At 48.7% G+C, this 23,144-nt stretch overlaps 1 protein-coding gene and 1 long non-coding RNA gene across 3 annotated transcripts in view; one reads left to right on the forward strand and one right to left on the reverse strand.

Annotated features, from left to right (window-relative positions):
* Positions 1–23,144, reverse strand: part of KCNQ3 (potassium voltage-gated channel subfamily Q member 3) — a 303,621-nt gene that overhangs the window by 267,708 nt on the left and 12,769 nt on the right. The window lies entirely within an intron of this gene.
* LOC143689065 (uncharacterized) lies at positions 7,382–22,016 on the forward strand. Of its 2 annotated transcripts, none has more exons than XR_013178530.1 (3): positions 7,382–8,138; positions 9,644–14,514; positions 14,690–22,016. It is a non-coding gene; the product is annotated as an uncharacterized LOC143689065 (long non-coding RNA). The 2 variants fall into 2 exon arrangements; XR_013178531.1 differs by having other exon boundaries at positions 9,644–10,954; positions 14,296–22,016.

Below are 23,144 nucleotides of genomic sequence, written 5' to 3' on the forward strand. Positions count from 1 at the left end.
AGTTATAAGTTTACAGTCCTAAGACCTTAAAAATATCCCAACTAAGGCATCCAGAGAAAAATATCTTGATTCTGAAGAAAGGCCAATGTCACATGGGAAGGCATGTGGCTGGCATCTGCTTGTTCTTGCTCTCAATTCTGTTGCTTCCAGCTTCTGATTCCAGTGGCTTCCTCTCTAAACATCTATGGGCCTTCACTTACCTTCTCTCAGGCAAAACTCTGGGTTCTGGCTTGCTTAACATCTCATGGGAGAGCACATAGCAACATCTGCAGGGCTCTTCTCGCAGCTTCTGGTGTCAAATGGCTCCCGTAGATCTATTTTCCTCTGCATTTCCAAACATCTATGTCTGTGTCAGTTCTGAACTTTTTCTCTCTCTGTGAGCTCTCTGAAAAACTCCAGTAAACTAAGTAAGACCCCATCTTGAATAAGCAGAGTCACATCTCCATCTAATTAAAAGGGCATACCCACAATTGGGTGTATCATCTCCATGGAAACAACCTAATCAAGAGATCCCACACTACAATATTGGATCAGGATTAAAAGAACATAGCTGCCCCCAAAAGACTGGATTAGCATTAAAAGAATATGGCTTTTTTGGGATACACGACAGTTTCAAACCAACACACAGGGCTTTACGCTGCTTTTGTGGAAGTAGAGGAAAGCTGATGAGTATTGGTTGAAACTGTTTTATTTTTGTTAGTATATTTTTAAAAAATAAACTAATATTTCCTGTTTTTTCAAGTCACCAAATGTGTTCAATCTTCCCATCACCCTTAATCCTGCTATTTTTTTCTCCCTCCTTCTTTTCACCATTTAACTAACTATTCTAAAGTTTTTTTTGTTATGGTTAGCATCTGCCTCTCTCAACTAGAATGTACATTCTATGAAGGCAGAGGTTATGCTTCTCTTTTGTTCACTGATATATTTCAAGCATCGCGAACAGTGCCTGGCACATAGTAGGTGTTTGGTAAATTTTTGCTGAATGAACCAGTCATTCATGCCATTATCACAGTCTTCTATGGCAGGTATTTTTATCCCCAGTAAATAAAAGAGAAGACTGAGACTTAGAGAAATTAGAGTTAAATTACTTCTTGAGATTATGTGGGTATACATAAACCCAAGTATGGCTTACTCCAAATCACTTGAGATTTTTCAACCAAATCAAAATAATGTGTATGCAGGAAGCTTCCAGGAGACAAGTCGAATAAGACTAAGTGGACAATGGGCTGCTAGTGGGGCAATAGTTTGAGATGGATAAGGAAGAACCGTGGGTGTTCAATACCAAAAGTAAATGCTGAAAGAGGTGAGAAATAAACAGATTGATGAACCACGGAAGGGGAAGGTACAGGAAGGAAGTGGCCCAGGCACCAGCTGACCCTTGGAGGCCGGGTATAAATCAACAGTACATGAAACCAATATGAATTTCCATAAGTTTTTCTAGGTCTGGAAAGTTTTCTGGCTCCACAGTTGAGCACTCTGAACTATGGCCTAACATGGATGAGATTAATTTGTTTTGTAAACATTTATGAGCATCTGCCTGCACTGGTGCTGGGTGTGCAAAGATGAACCTTCACGGGGCCCAGTGGGGAACAGTTCACATACTCATAATGAAGAAAGGATGTGAGATGTTCAATAAGTAAAGTACAGGACATCCTGGAACCACTGATCCAATGCTTCACTTATAATCAATGCATTCTTTCTTTGTATTATTTGCTTGATTTGATTTGATTCTTTAATTTATTAATGTATTAATATTTTCAGCTCATCATAGATGCTCAAATATTCTATGGCTAAAACAGCAGATGAACAAATGAGCATGTGAGCAGTGCATGGTTCTTCGGATGAGGAAACAGAAGCTCAAAGCCACCACACTGGTTGACTGTGATCCTCGCAATTAAGGCAGAGGCAGGGATGGCTCTCCTCTACTTCACAGCTGAGGAATGAAAGCTCAGAGGGCTTAAGTAATCCCCTGCAAGAGAGAGAACCAGGATTTGAACCCAAGTCTGTGGGATCCTGACCCCTATGAGGCTCCACTTCTGAACACTAATCTTCAGAGCAACTTTTGAGAAACCTTTGTTATCTCTGCTCAACTGATGAAGAAACTGAGAATAACTTGCCTAGTTGGGATACAACCCCAGCCCGAGTAGTGAAAAGGAGCACAAGGCAGTAGAGAGAAAGTAAATGCAGACCAATTTTCCAAGAACCCTGGTGCAGGAGGAAGACTCCCTGTACTTTGGTCATACCCCTAGTCTAGTCTCGTACTCATCACTGGACATTTCGTTAAGCCCTATCATCTCCGCCAGCTTCCACAGCCCTGATCCAGCACCGCAAGGGCTGGTCCCTGAGGGAGGTACAGGGCCAACTAAATGTTGTTGAGAAAGTACTGTTTCTCAAAGTTTCAATATCCCGAGGTCCAACACAGGATCTGAAAAGGGGGAGGTGCAGAGGAATATGCCTTCTGAGTCAAAAGAAAAGACTTCCAGCATCCCCAACCCTCATGGGTACCACTGACAGATTTAGTGCTTTGACACATTGCAGCACCGCGTTCTCTGAAGATGAGAAACTACAAGTGCTGGTATCGCCAGCTTCACATGGTAAACAATGACAGAAGGCCCAATTCTGGATGGGAGCAGAGAGCCCTCCACAGCAGATGGAGCCATTCGAGGCAGACAGAAGGAACAGGAAGCCACAGGGAAAGCCCTGGCTGGCTAGCTCTTCCCCGGCTGCAAACCTAAGAACATTGGGTGGGGAGGGACCCTTAGAGGGACTCATAGATTTCCATCCCCCATGCTCCAGTCAGTTCAGGCAAGCCTCCCATCCTGGGTACCCAGGCCTTCAAGCCAGGCTTCCCAGAAGCAATTTAGGGACCAAGCACAGGAGCAGGACAAGCACCCCAAGACCACCTTTGGCTGGTCCCTGTGCCTCTGTTTCCTAACAAACCAAATGGGACGGTAGCACCCCTCCTGTCTACCTTACAGGCAAACATGGAACAATGGAATGCCTAAGTTCTTTGAAAAGTCAAATATCTTTAACAGTTTAGTAATTTAGTTACATATACAAATGTAATAATATTTATGTGTTCATTTAGTAAATATTTTAATTTTCCACTCTGATTTCATGAAACGGTGTTATACTTTGCCATCACTGTCTCTGACACCTCTAAAGCATTTCTGAATTCCTCCAACTCAGTTTTCCAGGGCATTCCATCTTCACTGGCATTGAGGTTGCTTGGGATAGATATGCCTTGTGAATGCATGCATGGTGCTGTCACAGGAAGTTCTACGCCACATTCAAGAGCCCACTTACACTTTATAACCCTCACAATATAACCACTTCCATGTTGATGTTTGTCTCTCATAGATTTTAAAAATGATTGTTCATAGCAGCTTAACTTGTCTTTGTAAGTACATAGCCCCAGGAAAAATTATTAACCCCATTAAACAGCATTGTGTGTGTATTATCATGTGTATATTAAACCACTTTTACTGAGTGACCTCTGTGAATGCCCAAAATAGCACCGGGCATGGTAATCTCAGGTGTACGTGCCTTCCCCAAACAGCATTTTGTTATCATAAAATTCAATGACTGAGGCAGTGCCCTATTCAAAATTTTGTAAGGATGCCATTAAAAGATGAATCTTTTCGAAAAATGTAAGTTTGGGAAAAAATGCCTTCTATTCAGGCATATACAACAGAGTACTAGAATTCCTGCCTCCATCTGCAACCTCCTATGGGCCCGGAGATACAGTGATGTCCATACCTGTTACTTTGACCAAACTGTTTCTATCCTTGGGACTTTTGGCTGCTTCCAAATGTAGAAGAAAACAGGGATAGGATTCAAAGTCTCTGCGTCAATCGTTCCCTGTCTATCCCTCCTCTCCTGCCACTGAGGAAGTGCAGGAGTGCACTGGGACCCTCAGTTATTTTCCTGAGGAGGCCTGCTGATTCATCTGCAGTTCTGTGGTCCCCACAGCAGAGATGCTCAGAACCCAGGGACGAATCCTCACAATGTGTGGGAGGGGCTGCTTGGCGATGGATCAGTTCCATCTCTGAGAGGGATGGAGGATGGTGGCGGGCTGCCTTGACTGCTCTGGTCTCAGCCTGTGGTGAGCTCATGGAGAGGAACTAAGATTGGGGAAGGATACAAGGAGAATGCGCTCAGATCAATGGAAGGAAATAGCGTCTCAGTCACACTTTCCAAACACATCTGCCCTGTTTTGTTTCTTGTCACCAGTAGGGTTTGAGAAAAGTCTGGGCTGGCCCTTGGTGGGGTTTTTGAAGAAGAGACCCAAGCACACTGCAGCCAACAGGGATGGAGGAAAATTCAGCTTCCCTCTGCCTGCTCCTTCTTTCGTTAAACATTCCCATACCCCTGGACTACCGAGATATCTGATGCCCTCATGCCAGGTTCACATCATTCTAACTTTTACTTTGCACTTTTGTTTCTCCAGCCAGGTTTAGGTTTCCCATGTTCACATTTTCTATGTTCAAATACATTCAGAGTATTATTATTATTCAGAGTATCACTTATGTACTGAGCAGCCATGAGTGATCAGTAGAAACTAGCTTTGAGAATTTCAATTCATCTTAACAAATATTTTTGAAGCCTACTGAACAGTTCTAAATTCCAGTCTCTGTAAGTTATTCTACAGACATCAAAGGATTTTACTTCCAACATCTTTCTTGGTCGTCATGAAACTGAACTATTAACGAATTCAGACATTTGAACCAGGGAAACCCTCTTCTGAGATGGACAAGAGCTTGATGGCCCATGAGGTAGGAATAGCAAGTAACATTGTATAGAATGAGAAAACCAAAGTTTATGGCAATGTGATAAGTGCCACAGAGCTATGGGGAACAAGAATTTTATTTTTTCTGCTTTTCTTAAACACATTTAAGTGACAACGAGATTTGTAAACTATACTCCTGAGACAGGCAGACAGAGATCAACAGAAACTTCCCTGTTCAAGTTCTAGTCTCCAGGACACCCCTGGGAGCTACACTGTAATGTGAAATTCTTCTGCCCAACCCCAATATGTCATTGTTCAAGGCTCAAGATATACCCGAGGCAGCCAGGACATGAATTCCAAGAGACAGAAAACATTTACTCCAATCTTATGGTGATGGAGTAAAGAAGCAGAGGAAGAGAAAGGAGACCAGCCTAGAAACAAGATTGTCAAAGAGCTGGAAGATCCACTTCGAATGGCTCTGCAAGAATGAAAGAATACCAGGTTCAGTTCCCAGACCTGTCCATGTGAAAAAAAAAGAATGAAAGGATCCAAGAAAGAAGAGAACATCAGTCTCTGAACAGGAGAGAGATGTACATGACTCGTTCTACTCTAGACTCAAGATTCCCAAGGCAGTGAGTGTCCTAGAAGGTCTGGTCTGCCAAAGAACACTAACCCAACTATGTAGTAAGCAGAATGCTTGTGAAGATGAAAGAAAATGCTGCACTCTGCAGATAAAGAACATGAACTTCAGAGATTTATCACCAAGTCACACAGCCAATAGAGGGGGAATTCAACTGGGACTCAGGTTCAGGTGTAATGACACAATCCTGTACTCTGTCTACTCAAGTTGGTTTGCACCTCTTCTTGAGACTAAGTTCCCTTGCTAAGTAGCATCGGCCTCACCTGGATGCAGATCAGAAATGTAGACTCTCAGGCCCTAACCCAGACCTGGTGAACAGAACCCGCATTTTAACAAGACCCCAGGTGATCTTGTACACCTCAAAGTTTGGAAGCAGCACAGCTCTGTGTTTCTCAATCTTGGCTGGACATTATAGTCATCTGGTGAGCTTTCTATAAATGCTAAAACCTAGGTCCTACCATCAAAAGTTCTGATGTAATTGGTTTGTGATGATAAATACCTAGGCCTTGGTATTACTTAGAAACTCTCTCAATGACTAACATGTGGCCAGGTTAGTGAAGTCCAGTAATTCTCAAAGTGGTCCCCAGACCCCAAATCAGCATCCCCTTGGAACTTACTAGAAATGCATACTATTGAGCCCCATCAGTCCTACTGAATCTAGTCCAAATGTCCTCAAACCTTACATGAATTAAGAATCATCCCTGGTGTTGGGCGGGCCGCGGTGGCTCAGCGGGCAAAGTGCTTGCCTGCTATGCCGGAGGACCTCGGTTCGATTCCCGGCCCCAGCCCATGTAACAAAAACGGAGAAACAGAATACAATAAAACAAGAAAATGTTTAAAGATGTTTCCCTTTCTTCCTTCCTTCCTTCCTTCTATCCTTCCTTCCTTCTCTCTGTCTTTCCTTTAAAAAAAAAAAAAAAAAAAAAAAAAAAAAAAAAAAGAATCATCCCTGGTGTTTCTTTAAAACGAAGCTCAGAAAAACAGACTAAACTTTCACTTACTTAGTCAGGGTTTTGTGTGTGTGTGTGTTTGCGTGTGATTGAATTTTAATTCCTAGGTCCAAGCTCCCACCATTTGGATTTGGTGGATCTGGGATGGGACTTAGGACTCCCCAGTTATAATAAGGTATCACTCAAGTGATTCTAGTCTTTGGTCTTGGGAACACACTTTGAGGAACCCACGCTGGTGGAGACCCCTCTCATCTCGAACAATGCTCAGTAGTGTCTAGAGGATATTTATTAAGTGAATTGTGATTACTCTATAGCAGGCATTGCTGGCAACTCTTTCTCAGCCTCACAGATAGCATTTATTCATACCTGACCGTTTAACTAACGAGGCACAAAGGGGTCAGGATCCCCACGGTGACATCGAGTGTGAGCGACAGGGTTAAAGGCCAAGCAGGCCGGTGTCAGAACCGAGTCGGGCAGCAGCCACGCTGCCTCCGCGAACGTGCGCGAGCGCTGGCCTCCGGACTTCCCCTGTACTCCCATGACCGCCAAGAGGGAAAACCCCACAGCGCTCACTGGAGATCCCCACACAGCACTCTGGGGTGAGGGAATGGCGCCATGTATTCAGGTTTCACCAGCCTCTTGGGGTGCTGCCCTTTTTCATTCAGGGGAAACTGAGGCAGGAGGGCACACAGCGAAGATGGAGTACCTCTGGACTTCCTCAAATCATGCCCATTTCTGTCACTAACACACTGACCTTGCGGGGTTCGCCTCCGCCTCGGCCGCAGCTTCCTGGCCTGGGACACTGAGAGGCGGCCGCGCACAGCCCCTCAGAGGGAAGCCGGAAACGGCACGCACAGCCCCGTGCAGGCCCAGGCCGCCGCCTTGCACTTCTGAGGGTCAGTCCCGCCGCGCCATGCTGCTATGACAGATCCCACCCAGCGGGCTGCTGACACGGGGAAATTCTCTCTCAGGGTTTCGGAGGCTGGCAGGTCCTCTTCCTCCCGAGCGCCCATACCCTCTCCTTTCTCTTCCGGGTCGCTGGCTTCCTGCTTCCGGCGGCTCGCGGGTGCTTTTCCTCAGGCTTCCGGTTTCTTCCTCCTACGAGGCGTCTGGCCATCTGGACTAAGGCCTGCCCTGGCTCAGTTCACCTCACCCTAAAAAAATGACTCTTCACAAGGTCCTGTTAACAATGGGTTCGCACCACAGGAACGGGATTGAGATGAGAACACGTCTGAATTGGAAGACAGAATTCAGTCTGCAACAATGACCCTGAATGACGTTCCGCTCAAAGTCGGAGGGCACTGAGACAAAGTCGGAATTCCGTTCCCCACCCGGTAAAGGCGCCTGGCGGGCGGATACCCCACCTGCTCTTGCCTCTTCATCCTCACCACAAACCCAGGAGTAGGTCTGATTAGCCCGTTTTAAAGGTGAGAACAGTGAGGCACAGCGTGGGAACGTACCTCTGGCCAAGGCCCTAACAGCCAAGGCCGCAGTCAGGCCATCCATGCTCCTCAGTCTGGAATCGCTCTGGGCGCTGCCCAGCACCCAAAGTCCTCGGAAGGTCAACTCGGACTCTCTCCAGAGCTCAGTTCTAATCACCTGTGACGCCCTCTCTCAAGTCCCAGAGGAGGACACATCCCCTTCTCACCAGCAACATTTCCTCGGGAGAGTTTACCATGGCGCTAATTTTACATTCATTTTTTCGATTCCTGGAACCATGTCATCTTCCCCCACTGGACTATAAACCCCACGTGGGTAGAGAACAGTCCTGCTTGGGTTCACCACTAGCATCCCTGGTGCCCAGTGCAGTGCCTGGCAGGTCAGTGCTAAAATCTATAGCAGATGGATGCAAACATCCATCTGTAGAGTGCACAAGTGACTGCAAAGACCAGGCTCTCACAGCTAATGCCATATTTCTCAAATGCTGCCTTCAGCCCTGCTGGACCAGATTTTCTCTGGTTTCCCACAAAAAGCCCAGGCAAGTCCCTCAATCTGGGGACCAGTGGGTTAACCTGGTATCCTCCTAACTGCTTCCCCTCAACTGACCCAGTGAAACCAAAGCATTCTCTCTCCCAAAGTAAACAGGCAAGGCCACTGACACACTGCTGAAAGCATTCCGCCCCTTTAAATATCATTGTCCTGCTTCTGATTTTATTCGTGATCAGGGCACCTGAAGCTTTAGCAGGGCCCTATTTTCTCCCCTCCATATTTAGAGAGAAGAATATACTTGAGATATTTTTAACTGAGAACAGCCAGGCCTCCCTATAACCACCTCCGCTGCCACCCCCCCCCCCCCCGGCCCCACCCACACACCACCCCCCCTCGAGCCCCTGGACTGTGCTCAAGCCATGGGATCTCTGGCTCCAAATAGAGGCTCCTGCCTTTGGAGGCAGAGGCAGCTCAGGCTAGAAATCCTCTCTGTGCCTGGTAACCCACATGGAGAGGAATGACAAATGCTCTATTTAGTTCTATTTCCAAGGAAATTAGAATACAAATTGAAGCTATGGCTAAAGCCTGCTCGAGCATGACCTTTGGAAATAAGGGTGGGTGGGGCAGGGGAGGACCACCCACTTTCACTGTCAGGTTCCTGCTCATTGGAAGACCCCCACCTTGGAAATTACTTCCCTACTCCCCCACCTCCCCGCAGCCCCAATCAGGGAAGGTGGCTCTAGAAAGGCCCAGCAAACAAGGTAAGCAATCATCTCCAGGGAACACACTGAAAATTGCTTCTTTAATCAGGTAAATTCCAGGGTTAAGAATAATTTAATTGAAAAACTGCATTAATGAAAATCAAAGGGATTTGAAAAGGGGCTGGGACAGAGATGCCAACACGCAGATTGGTGGGAGGAGGTCTTGGTTTTCAAAGGCATTTGACGGGGGGGGCTACCCATCCATCACCATCACCATCACTCCCCCCAGGACTCTTCCCCTCTCACCACCCCCCCCCCCCAACACACACACATGCACAGATTCCACATACACATGGGCCCTGACTAGGAATGCTTATCTTGAACTCCAAATTCAACTCCAAATCACTAAGAACTACCGGAGAAAAGGAGCTGGATTTTCGTTTATTCTCTTTGTCAATTTTGCAGCAGGTACGATGGTCTGGTGTGGGTAACAGGAGTCCTGGGTTCAAGTCCTACTCCTGCTCCTGCTATGATCTGGTAAAGTCAGCCAACCTCCCTATAACTCATTTTCCCCACCTTTCATACTTTCATAGCTAAGTGCCAGACACTGTTCTTAGTACTTTATAAATATCAAGTAATCTAATCCTGAAGCCAAGCCTGTGTGGCAAGTTCAACCTGCATCTCCTTTCTTCAGACCAGAAACCTGAGGCACAGAAAGGTCAAGTAACTTTCCCAAGGACACACAGCTGGTTTGTGACAATACTGGGATCTGAACCCAGACAGCCTGTCTCCAGGGCCCAAACTCTATAACCTGGAGATGACACATCAGTTCATCAACTCACTACTTCTCAGAGGGCTTGTGAGAGCTGCAAGAAGGTAGGTGTAGGGGTTGAGTCATGCCTCCTCATAAAAGGCCTGCTGAGGTCCCAATCCCTGGTCCTGCGGGTATGAACCCATTTGTAAATGGGACCTGTGAAGCTGTGCCCAAATTGAATGAGGGAGGGCCTTCATCCAGTATTTGCTGAAGCCCTTGTAAGCAGGTGAGAGTAGACATGAACAGAGAAGCTACCGGCGACAGTCAGAAGCTGGAGGCCAACAGAACCCAGAAGAGGAAGGAGACAATGCCACCAGGTACATGCCCTGTGACGGAAAAGCCAAAGAATCCCACAGACTGCCAGCCCGCCAGGAGACACTGACCCAGGCAGGAAGCCAGCCTCTGGCCTCCCAAACCATGAGCCAATATAATTCTGGTTGCTCTGCCAATCCATTGGATGGTATTTGTGTTAGCAACTGGGAAACAACGCACTCAGCACTCAGTTTTCCCCGAGCCCTCTACAGTTTTCTGCACTGGCTTTGGCCTGCTCCCTCTTGCCCTTTCCTGGCATTAAGCTCTGTCCCCACACTGTAGGAAAACCCTGGGAATTAGGAGGTTTTGTTTTCCTGTTACACCCAGCATCCTGGGCCACTGCCTGAAGGTCACCATGTTTCACTTTGCAGGAAAAACACCAGATGACCTTCAGGTACATGGTGGTTGATTTCTTTCTGTAATACCCATCTCGGAACCGATCTGCCAACCTTAAGCTTCTGTCAAGATAATGCTTTAACTGTGGCCAATAAGATTAGTGCTCAATTAATAACTAATTTGGGAAGTACTGTGACAAACAGCTTAGCAAACTGCATCGGGCCACACATAAGCTGTGCCTAAGAGTACCCAATCTTAAAACAGACAGCAGCCCTCTGAGCTTCACAATATATGCTCCAGACTCCACCAAGGAGATGCGTGTTCTCAGACAAGCCTCTCCCCCGTCAGGGCCCAGGCTCTTCGTCCTGGAAACTCGGGGTTTACAGGATGTGGGGCCGGACTGCAAAAGGCCTCTTGCAACTCCAAACTTTCTATAGCCTATGGCACTATTAAGGTAAAGGAACCAGAAAGAGTCTGCAAGTCTGCAGGAATGCCCAGGGAACGTCTAATTACGGCACTCAACCAGCCCACGGTTACCTCCAGGTAATTTCCAGAGGATTTACGGCAACTCTGAAAGCTATTTTGTGAGGGTAGTGATGTATATTCAGTATTGACAGGACAGGAGGCCGAGAGCTCTGTCTCCACACCCATCAATCCTCCCCGGTGTCAGCAGGACAAAACAACCAGCGGCTTGTTACAAGCAGGCTGCCTCCCAAATAGAAATCAGGATTTATAGAATGCTATAAAAAAAAATGCAGGTGCATTTAAAGCCAGAAGAATGTGTACGGTTTGTGTGAGCAAGTGTGTGTGTGAGCAAGTGTGTATGCATGTGTGTGTGTGCTCGGCCAGGCCACAGTGCCCTGAAGACATCAAAGTGTTAAAGTCAGCAAAGGATGGCCAATGTATCACGACAATGAATGTGACTTTTTGTCCAGCCCCGTCCAGTACACACATCAGAAGCCCTTCTGGGGAGCCCTGCTGTGGGGAGACACTTGGCTCTCAGCCAGCTCATCCATGTGGTGCTCAATCTGCTGTGGGGTGCTAACCCCATCTTAGAATCTTTGTGTGCTCCATTCTCACCCACAAACACGAGAATCCAAAGCCTTATGTGTTGGGGTGTTGGGAGGGTTGCAGAAGATAGCAGATGCAAGAAAAAGATTTTTTTAATTAGGGATGACATGGCCAGAAATAACTCTAATACAGAGCAGAATGAGCAGGCCAGGATCATAGTAAAGGTGCCAAACATAGAAAGATGCTAAAAGTTTCCAGGAGAGGGATGCAAGAAAGAACAGGGCGGAGGTGGGAGGGTGGAGGGCAGGGTCACTCCAGGGGTGCCTGGAGGTGTGAGAGGAAAGACAAGGGTAGAAGGAGACAAAATAACAAGAGACTAAACAGAGGGAGTAGAGTGGCAGAGAGCTGGATTCCAGAAGAAAGGAGAGGAAGAGTGGAAGAGTACATAAACAATAAAGGAGACCAGAAACAAGAGAAAATCAATAAAAATGCCTGAAGTTGATTCATCAAGAGACAGCAGCACAAGCATCTGACTTAGAGATCTGGAGAGAACCATCCGGAGTTTGAAAAACAGAACGGATGAAAAGAGGTTGCCTCCAGGGAGAGGGGCTTTGAATTACATGCTGCATTTCTTTGATAAAAATAAAAATAATTAAACATATGTTTAAAAGAAGGAAGACTATTACCCACCAGGTACTGCTCTATAAATGCCCAATTAATAACTAATTTGGGAAGTACTGTGACAAACAGCTTAGCAAACTGCATCAGGCCACACGTAAGCTGTGCCTGAGAGTAACCTCACATCTAACATCCCAATAACCCGCCAGGTAATCAAATCCTCATTTTCATTTTTCATTTAACTGCACCTGCTCTGAGGGGTTTTGTGAGGATCAAAAGAGTTAAAACGTGGAGAATCTGGAAAAGGGCCTGGAAACATTCAATAACGGCCATCACTGTTGTTCTTATCACTGGACCACACGTTGCCCTTGTCCTGAGAGCCCCTCTGCCCCACACCGTGCAGTAACTGTCACGCTCTTTCATGACTCTTCTTGTCCCCAAGGCCGAGGTCGGGCCAAGGGGTCCAAACATAAGCACCCGATGCAACCAAGACCAGTGACGAGCTTCTACCTTGGGAATCAAAGAGTCGAAACCAGTCCCTGTCCAGGGACGGAGAAGACATAAAGCTCAGCTGCTGCGGGTGACTAAGCCTCCCAGCACAGTCATCTCTGCAGCAGCCATCCAGGCTGGCTCAGAAAACCCCACTCCTGACCCCCTTTGGAGTCATGGGCCAACAAGCCCTGTGACTCCTCATTTGATGTGAGCTGGGCTTCTGCCAGTGGCCTTCACAAGTGTCTAGGGGTCTCCAAGCCCACGCCACAGAGCTCTCTCTCCTAGGGCTGAACAGGTGGCTGAGCCCTGGAGCTCCCAATGAGGAAGAAGAAAGGTGCAAAAAGGAGGAAGGCATGCATCTGGGGAGGCTGCATTCTGCCTGCTTCTATTTTACAGCTTGGGAGGAACTCAGCAAAGCAATCTCTGGTCCTAGCCAGCAAACTATTCTTTGCATTTCCATCTTTCCAACCCACGATCTGTGCCATTTGGATTTCATGGTCTAAAAATAGTTCCCAAACTTCCAAGTATGCTGGCATGGGGCTGGTGGACTCAAATTTTTAATCCATTTGCAAATGTTTTTACACAGCTCTCTTCTCCCACCCCACCCCCACCAAACCCAATTTCTTGCTGAATCACTTCCATCACTCAGTTTGGCATTTATCATGAACAGGAACAAAATCATTTTGAGCACAAATGTCAGCCCTGGCTCTGAAGGCTCCTGAGACTCCCAAGTGTGAGAAAAAGAAGGGCCAACATTGTCTGGAGGGATGTGTGTAGCCAAGAGTGCAGCAGGGAGAGCTCAGGCTCTGAATTGCGTATTCCTGACTGGTGTCTGGTTGCATGGCCTGGAGAAAGATATGGGGTCCCTCTCAGCAAGTTTTTCCTCTACAGCGGGCAGAGGGTTGCATGATAAAGTCCACCTTAGTAGAGTTATTGCAGAGGTTCTGTGGGTTAGAGTGCCACATGCTGTCCTTAGTATAAGGCAGGAGCGCAATAAACGGCACCCCCCATGAACTTAAGCTGCCATCTTGGACTGACTGATGGCATGGATTCCTTCCCCCAGTCCCTGCTTGACCCAGCAGCAAAGTCATTCTTACAAAAGAAAAATCTGGCCCTGCCACTTCCTGCTGTAAAACCCAGCAGACCTTTGAATCAGACTGAAATGTTTATGATCCACGCAACTGTGTCACAGACCCCCTCCTCAGCTCACGCCAGCCACCTCCATGCAGGGTATTCCCACTTTGCTCCACGTGGAGTTGCCTTCCTGCCTCCCCTCCCCCACACCTTTCTTTCTGCCTCTTCGGACCCCTCTTCATGTTAGCAAAGTGTCTGTGAACCGTCTACATTTCACATCCCCACTCCATACCACCCAGAGAAAGAGACCCCTCCTTCCAGAACTCCCTCACACAGCCTCAGCTTCCCTCTCTCCTATAGCTCTGCTTAGGTCACACACTCTCTCCCATACCAAGCACTGTGACTGGGGTGGGGTGGGGGGCTGCCTGGTTTATTCCACACAAGGCTCACCTGAGGAGTTGGGCATGGGGTCCAGCCAGAAAACAGGGCTGAGGATAGAGCGGGAGAAAATCCTCGAAGGAAAAGCCGGAAACTGTTGGTCAGAGAATGGGAATTGGACATGAGAAGGCAAACAATCAATAGTCCCTTCCAGTTCCCAGGGTTAAGCAAGAGGGTGGCAAGTGTTATGGAGGGTCAGAGCGAGCGGAGGCTTACCGATACAGAATTTAATCTCCTTATTTAACAAACAGGGGTCTAAGGTCCGGGGGGGCCACAACTCGTCCAAGTCTCCATTAAGGCCGTGACCAAGCCCAGCTTTTGTCCCAAGCTTCAGTGCACCTGATTCTGCCGGCATCCTGCCCCCACCCCAGAGGAAGATGTCTTCTTCAGAACCCCATCTGCTCCATGTCCAGCAGGCTTCATCGCAGAACACTGAGCACTGGTTTATGAACATGAAGCCTGAAGCTAAGGTGCAGACAAGGGCTTTGGGAGCCTGACTGTGCCATCTCCCATGGCTTCAGGCAGGCACAGAGCAGGGGAACAAGCTCTGAGTTGAAACAAGAGTTCACGAGCTCTTCTTTCTCCTTCAAAAGCAACCTCCCTGCACCGCTCATGATCCCCCTCCTCTCTTCTCTGTCCGTCCAGGGGCAACTGGAACACGGGAAGGGGCAGAAGAAAGCAGAAAGCAGAGCTGCAAATGAGGATAGAAGGTAGATGAAAGGGTTGACTTGGAAATCTTTTTCCAGAGAAGGATGGAATTAAAGCCCTCTAGATAAACAATGTGTGAAATGCCCTTTGTTTGGGGCCTTTCTGATGCACTTCTACTCATCCCTCAAAACAGGGCTCAAGAAAAGAATCCCCTCCATGGTGGAAGGCTTCCTTGATCTACCCCCTGGCCCAGGCAGACTTTAACCCTCCCTCTTGTGTGTCCCACTGAACCAGGACACACAGCATTACATCTGTGTGACTCCACACTGCTCATATTCTTGGAGATGGGGATTCACTAAGTGCTCGGAGAATGTTTAATGAATTAGTCAATGAGGTAGAAGGCCATGGTCATTATCAGACTTCAGGAACAAATAAGATTTAGTCATGAAATGCATGGAAACACAGGCAAAGACAGGAAGAAAGAGGTCTAGGGGCAGAAGCCTCCACCTCTGGAGCAGCATGGAGCAGGATTTGGCCAAGAGTCTGGGCAGACACCAAACAATGATGACTGGGCAAATATTTAACCCAACTATTTTCTCCAAAGAGCTGGTGAGATGAGATGTGATGTCCTCGGGCCTGAAAGCAGACCAGGATGGAAGTGGGATCCTAACAAGGCACAGATTTAAGGCTGGCCTGGAGTGGGAAGGGGCTCAACGCAGGCAGGAAGACTGAGTAATGGAAGAGTTTTAAAGTTCTTCATTCTTTTTAAAGAACTAAACATCCTGGTGTTGGAGGCGGCCTCTGAGGCCACTTGATCCAAACGCCTATGCTGTCCCACATTCTCACATCACAAGTACTATTTTACCACTTCCACTGGAAGAGGCACTCGGTGCCTTCCAAGACAGCCAACCCCTGCAGGCAAGCCTGGCTGGTAAGAAGTTCTCAGGTTCAACAGCAGTTGCTCTTGCTGTTACTTTAAGCCATCATTCCCTGCCCTGCCCTGCCCTGCCCTGTGAACTCCCAGAAAAGGAGTCTAGCTGCTCACCCATAGGACGAGACCTGGATATGTGAAGGCAAGGCTCTCATCCCTCTTCATTTCCTTCCTCCAAGCTAGGTGTGCCATCAGCTGTTGAACATGGTTGTAACAAAGAATCACAAACCAGGTGGCTTAAGACCACGGAAACCTATCATCTCGCAGTTTGGAAGGCCAGAAGTCTGAGTCAAGGTGTCAGCAAGGCAATGCTGCCCGAGAAAGCTGTAGGGGAGAAACCTCCCTTACCTGCTCTGGCTTCTGGTGGTTGCCAGTCATCCTCAGCACTCTTTGGCTTGTGGCTGCATCACTGCAAGCCCTGCCTCCGTCAGCACATGGTATTCTCCCTAGTCTATGTCTAAATTTCCCCCTTCGTATAAGGATAGCAATCATTGGATTAGGACCCACCCAAACGCAGTATGACTTCATCCCAACTTCTCTACATTTGCAAAGACCCAAGTGAGATCCCATTCACAGGTCCTGGAGGTTCAGATTCCAAAATACCTTCTTAGGGACCCGAATCAACTCACAGCACCCACTGATTCCCTCCCCTGTGAGCCTGCCACACAATAGGTCGATTCTTATTGATCTGTTTGTTGCCATCTTCGAGCACAAGCAGCGACCAGCTTAAAAATTGGACTAAAATCCCCACACGACAGACTCTGGCTAAATTCTGCTAACTGACAGGGAAGTCTGTGAGGAAACAGTAGTGGGGCTGACCTGGCCCAGCAAAAGGAAGGAGCAGTGCCAAGCCTAGCTAGGGGAGTGTTTGCCGGGAGTCCCCACAGAAGTCAGCTGCATCGGCCGTTCAAGATTGGCTTCAGTGCCTGCGCTCAGATCTAGGGTTTTGTCTGGAACCTGGCTCAGACTCTGGAAAGCTAATGGGATTAGAGGACACTGGTAAACACAGACTCCATGCCCAGCGCCACGCCTGGCACTGTAGGAAACAGATGTGGCGTGGCTCTTGCCTGCTGCAGGATCACGATCTAGTTGGGGCGCAGGCCCTGGTGAAGAACAAGTCCGAGCGGCCAGGCCACCAGGCCGGCTGGAGCTCCAGGAGAAGGCCCAGGGTGGGCCAGGGGCGAAAGCGCGGGCTTATACACACAGCCACCAGGGTTCCCACCTCAGCTGCAGAGCCCACCAGCTGTGTGCCCCTGGGCCAGTCACCTAACCTCTCTGAATGGCCTCCAGTTCCTCGTGTCCACACTGGACCACGAGGACTGAGATGAGGTGTGGTGTGCCCAGAGGGTTATATTAAAGGCAGCCTCATCTTTATGAGGCTCACTGTATGGTAACACCATTCTAAGCACTTTATATAAGATACCTCATGTCATTCTCTAAACAGTTGACAAGGAAGGGGACAGAGTCATCCAACTGGGCAGCGGCCACCCAAGTGCCCAACCCTCGGGCTGTCCCTTCTCCCAGTCCCCTCCGGGGAACAGGAAATGACATGGGCTTCAGGTCGCAGAGAGACTGAAAGAGAAGGAGCTGAGATGTGGTTAGAAGTATGAATATGGGAAAAGAGGGCTGAGCCTCTCACAGTGGCGTGGCCGACCCGGGTGACCCCCTGGATGCAGCCCTGGCTCCAGCGCCGTTCCGGGAGCAGCTCCTGTGTGGGCAGCCCGAGCCCTGGGAGCCTCGGACGACGACCCTGACAGTGAGTCTGGGTCCTGGCAGCTCTCGTTTTGTGCCCAGTGCCTGGCTCCCGGCCTCACCTTCATCAATCCCGGCATCCTCACCACTGCTCTCTGAGATGGGCACTGGGGACATGCCCATTCTACAGATGTGCAAACGGAGTTGAAGCAGAGAGGTGCAGAAATGCCTAAGGTCCACAGCTGGGATTCAAGCCTACTCAGTCTGCTCCCCACTGCCCCCCATTAAGCCTGAGTGCCCTAGCTCCCGGGACAGCGAGGGGGGTTCTGCATGGGGGGGGGTGAGGGGGGGTATCCCAAGAATGTTCCAGCAAACCACATCTGCCATTTCTGGTGTCAGCGTTTTCTGGAGCTATTTTTTTCCCTCAAAAGGAAGCAACAATGTTGCAAGCTTAATTTTATTTCATGCAGTGATAATAATAATTAAAGTTACAAACGCTAGGGGTTGGGGATTTAGGGGTATGTGTATATCTTCGCACACGTGTGGTTTGTTCTGGGTAACTTTTACTTCCCCCAGCTTTTGAAGTAACATATGTGGATATTTTGCCTGGGCCAAACCATCCACAAGTCAAAAAGTAGTGTAGGTTTTCCTGAACCCATAAAACACCACCCCAAACTGCCCACTAACCCCCCTCAAATATAATGGATCCTCCAGCCTCCTACACCCATGCTTTTGCTTTGGCTCGTCACTGACAGAGTATCCGCCCCAGAGACACAGACTTTAGAGAAAGAAGGACACGCAATGATCACTGAAGCCATGGGTTCTCGACCAAGGGTGCACCTCCTCCATCAGGACCTTCGGAAAAGCCTGGGGTGGGCGAGTTTAGCACAACTGGGAGCTCACCTGGCATCCTATGGGGAGGGCCAAGGTTGCTGAGCCTCCTGCAAAGCCTGAGACATCCCTGCCCCTCCATAACCCTACTGTTTCTACCATCCAGAAACCCCAAAAGGCATCCAATCATCTCATTTTTGCAGAGGAAAGAAAGGCTCAGAGAGATGGAGTTTCTGGCCCAAAGTCACACAGCAACTCCACAGTTAAAAAGGGTCTTCCCCTTCCAATGACATCTCCCATTTCATCCTCTCGCCGCCCAGCTGTTCCTCCAGCTCCACCACAGCCACGAAACCCCCACCTGCAGCCACTCGGGACTGAGAAAGTCTAACTCTGTAGCTGCATTTTCTTACAATCACAGCTTTGCCAAAGTCACTCCCTCTGCCTTCAGCCCTGACGCTGACACCATGCTCTGCCTGGGTGGAAGGCTGCCTCCTCTAAGAAGCCCGCCAGAGCTCTGTCTCAGAACTAAACCACCACCATCTGTCTGTCTGTCCTTTGACTTCCAGCCCATATGACAACCTGCCTTTACATGAGAGCTATCACTGAATCAGCAGTATCGGGCCACCTGCTCTACAGCCACTGTCCCACCCAAAGGTCACGGCAGCCAAGTGGGAAGTTCATATTATCCCATGAACTTTATTTAACCCAGCAAGAATTTGAGACCTTACTGGAGGCCCCACAGGTTGCAGTGTGAGGGTGTCCCCCCAAGGTGACAGCAGGGCACACACTCAGCCACGAGGTCCCATTGCATGACTGTCGATGTGCACACGTCCCCCTCCCACCTGGACAGTGAGGTCCTTGAAGGCAGGAGCCATGTCACATCCATCCAGTCCTGCTTCCGGTCAAACCCTCTGGACTTAGAGTGAAGAAAGCGGGACAAAAGCCCAGCTGCTCTGACTGGGATGGTCATTCACTAGGCCACCTCCAGCCAATGCAACCTGGCCCAAGGCCTATCAGGCAAGTCAGGAGTGGACCCACAACAGGAGAAGGCTCTAGGGTTTCCTGTCCCCCAGCAGTCAGCTACAGCCAACCAGAGTAGCTACAAACAGCCAGAATGAATCCTTCCTGGACTTTTTTTTTGGGCTCAGCAGGCCACCTGGGAAATCGCAATGGGCAAGGCCCCTAAATGTGCCCAGAACCTCCACCCCCACCCCACCTGATCCTGGGTGGGACAGGCAGCGAGTGGACAGAACTCAGAGCCCTCCCTGCAGACGGCTGGGCCTGGCAGCCAGTTAGGGAGGACCTGGGGCAGGCAGGAGCAGGGGAAGAAGGCAATATCCGGTTATCAGCTCCAGCCTCTGGAACGAGCTCCTGGCCACAACACGGCTGATGCGCCGGCTGCCTACCCAGAAGCCACTCCTCCATCCTTCTCCTGGCTGAGAGACCCCAGGTGGGCAGGCTAGCCACGGGCCCAGCTCCCGGGGGTAGACCAGGACGGGTCTCAGAGTCAGTCATGGCAGTCCCAACAGCCTCACTGGTCAAGGGAGGGGAGGGGTGGACCGGTTTTGGTCAGTAATATGTGAAGGAAAATCTATTGTCCCTTCCTGCCCTGCCCCAGGATGTGGTGAGAAGAGGGTGGTGCTGGTGGGTCTGTCCCGCTGATGTGACCTGAACATCACTTCTTACAACTTCAGTGTCATAGCTTAATAAAAGGAGGGCCATGGTAAGGGGAGCAGAGAAAGCTAGGCCAGAGTCAGAGCTAGATGACCTGGGTTCTGATCAGCTCTGAGCTCAGTCACCACATGACATGGGTGCGTGGTTTTATGTGCCTGAGGCAGAGCTCCCACATCGATAATGAAGGTCCGAGGAACGACATGTGTGCCAGGTCCTAGCTCACAGTTCTCCTAGCTCACGATGCTTAGTGTTGCTTTTAATGGTTAGTCTGGTGGGCTGGACAGAGTAAGCCAATTCATAACAGAAGGAATATGCTGCTATTACCACTACTGCTGTTTATTGAAAATTGAGGAATCTCCTCTCTCTCCCCTTCCTTACCACCCCTGTCCCTTTCTTTCTCCTTGTAGGTCATGTGGATCAGGATTTTTCTCCTAATCTAATTTGATCTAGTCTAATCTCTTCATCCTTACGAAACCTGGGTTAGATGGCAAAACTCTCTGTTTTATAAACCTGTTTTTCTCTTTCAATATAAACTTTTCCTACAAGCCATAATAACACTTCAGAACTCACATGTTCTAACAGAATTTCATCAAGTTCATAAGTATACTTTTAAAGTAGAAATTACCATACTGACTTCACCTCTATTTTTATTAACTGACATCATTCTTAGAAGGATTGGGAAAGAATGGGGAAGGACCCCCCATTGATCAGATGCCTGCCAAGAGCCAGAACCAGGCTCTGAAGCGTCGTAGAGCCATTTCATTTCATGGTTGCAGCAAACATCTGGATAACTGTGTGCCATTTTACAGGTGAGGAAACAGGTCGAGGTTGGTTAAGTGGTTTCCTTGAGACTATGCCACTAAAAATGGTAAAGCCAGGGTTCAAAGCCAGGTGCTATCCAGAGCCATGTCTTCTTCTGTAACGTGAACTGGGCCACAGGTCCCTTCAGGACTGGCACTGTGTCCATTTGTCCAACAAGACTGTCTGGCACGCCAGGCCTCGCATGAGGCTCTGGGCTGCAGGAAAGGAATGCCTGCATGTGTGAAATAGCTGGAAAACAATTCCTTGGCCCCTTTAAACAACCCAGTTTAAGGTTCACCCAAATCTATGTGTTATGGGTATGCCTTCCCTTATGGCAATTTAAGCATCTTTCCCTTGCAGTGAGAATGAGTCAGACCTTTAAGTTCTAAACAGGTGGCAAAATCCTGGTCACAGTTATACATTAGGAAATGAAGGAAGAAATGGTTTTCAAGTCTGAATAAAGGATGAAATCCACTTCCTGATGAAGAAGCCTTCCCTGACCCACTTAAACAGTGCTGACAACTTTACCTGGGCCCATATACACTGAGTATCTGCAGATATTTGCGTGAGCGTTGCACTACTGTGCAATTATTTATCTGCCTACTTGACAATGGGCTCCTCAAGGCCAAAGCTATATTTACTCATCCCTGTACCATGTGTGCCAAGCCCAAGGCTGGCATCTACTGCCTGAATCAGTGTTTACTGACCAGCCTGAGTCTGACCAGCAGATATCTGGAGGCGTGTATACCAAACCTAAAGGATAAAGATTTTTTCCACAAAATCTCTTCCCAGCCAAATAAGGTGTTGAAATCATAGCAAAAGAGAAGAGCTCAAGAAGAAATCTCAGGATTTCCTTCAATGTTTTGGAATCCCAAAGGTGAGTATTAAATGCCTCCCCAGGAAACCAGAATTGAGGCAAAGGATGGAAGTCAGGGCCCCAGAGCTCACAACCAAGGCTCCACCATTTTCTCACACATAAGAAGAGACATCTCTGTAAAAGTACCTGGACTATCTATTTTAATCATGTTTTGAAAATGCTAATGTTTCTCACATTATAAATCAGTAAGATTCTTCGTTCTTTGAAAGTATCACAAAAGCCACTCCAAATCACTGTGTCAGCAGGACTAAAGTTTTAGGGTTTACTGAAAATGACTCCTCTGTTTTATCTTGTGAGGATAACTAACATCTAAGCCATCGCCACCTCAGCAAGGAGGTGGCGGTTCCCTGGGTCCCCAGGAGTGGGGTCAAGTCAGCAGGTCCCTGGGTCCCCAGGAGCAGGGCCAAGGCGGCGGGTCCCCAGGGCCTGGCTGCAGCTCGGGTGGGTTGGTTCTCACAGGAAGCCAGGAACTGGCTCACATATTTACAAACACGTTTCATTTAATTTTTTTTTCCCAAATGATGATCCTAAATAAAAAATTAATGAGGGGAAAAAACACAACAGAATGATGACAACCCTTAGGTTAAGAAGCACAGAGAAAACAGACAATGCTGCCGAGCCCTGGCACCCACCCAAGGGGCTTTCTCCCCGTGTGACGCTCTAGGAGGCAGTGGGCCCGGCAGTGGCCCTTGGTCAGGGACAGGCAGGAGCTGGGGGACAATGCTGGGCCTGCTTGGCTCTGTGTCCCGGGAGTCCCCATAGGGACTGAGCCTCAACCGCCCCCCGACAAGCTGCTCGCTGAGGCATCTGCCACAGCTGCCCTCCCCACCTGCTCCAGGCCCCCGATTCTTCTCGGCATCACCTCCTAAATCAGGCACCAGCTAAGGAGCACAGCGTCGCCACTCTGCCACAGGATCACGCTGAGCCCTTCAGCCACCTATAAGGCAGGGCACTGTAGAGCTTCCGATGAGGGAACCGAGGCAGAGGAAGTAAAAAGACTTGTCAAAGGCGATGGAGCAAGTTGGCGAATGACTCAGGGCGAGAACCTGGTTCTCCTGACGGCTGGGCCAGTGTCCCCTGTGCCCTAGGCCACAGCTCAGAAAGCCGTCTAGACCTTGTATCTGTGAGCTATTGTTATTAACAATAATAAACAGGCCTCCAGGCACTGACCAGACAGCGGTACTGCCCCAGACGTGGCATTATAAAAACCCAAGTGGATAAAAACACGAGTCGCTGTTAATACGATGGTTTTGTATGCCCTCACCCTACACCTAACCCAGTGTGATCAGAAACTGTATGATCAGAGACTCCGGACAGAGGGCTGGGGGGGGGGGGGCGTGGGGACAGAGTGGAGGAATGGGATCCCAGAACCGAGACTGTGGCAGGAAGAGAGGCCCCCTTGGAAGAGGCCTGCAGTGGGTGCTGTTGGATGCCTCACCAGCCGGCCTCCACCTGCCTTTCCTGTCTTCTGCTCACTCATAAATGACCTGGGTGAATCAAGAAAATGAGTTCCCAGGCAATAATCCATTTTGTCTTGGAGCACAAAAAAATCCAAACAAAATATCCCTAGCCCTTCTGAGAGAAAGTGAAAGATCCATCCACCAGGCAAAGCTTGATGTGGATCCTAAGAGAGAGGGGGTGCTGTG

The sequence above is a fragment of the Tamandua tetradactyla genome, chromosome 6 (genome assembly GCF_023851605.1).
Source record: "Tamandua tetradactyla isolate mTamTet1 chromosome 6, mTamTet1.pri, whole genome shotgun sequence".
Lineage (NCBI taxonomy): Eukaryota > Metazoa > Chordata > Mammalia > Pilosa > Myrmecophagidae > Tamandua > Tamandua tetradactyla.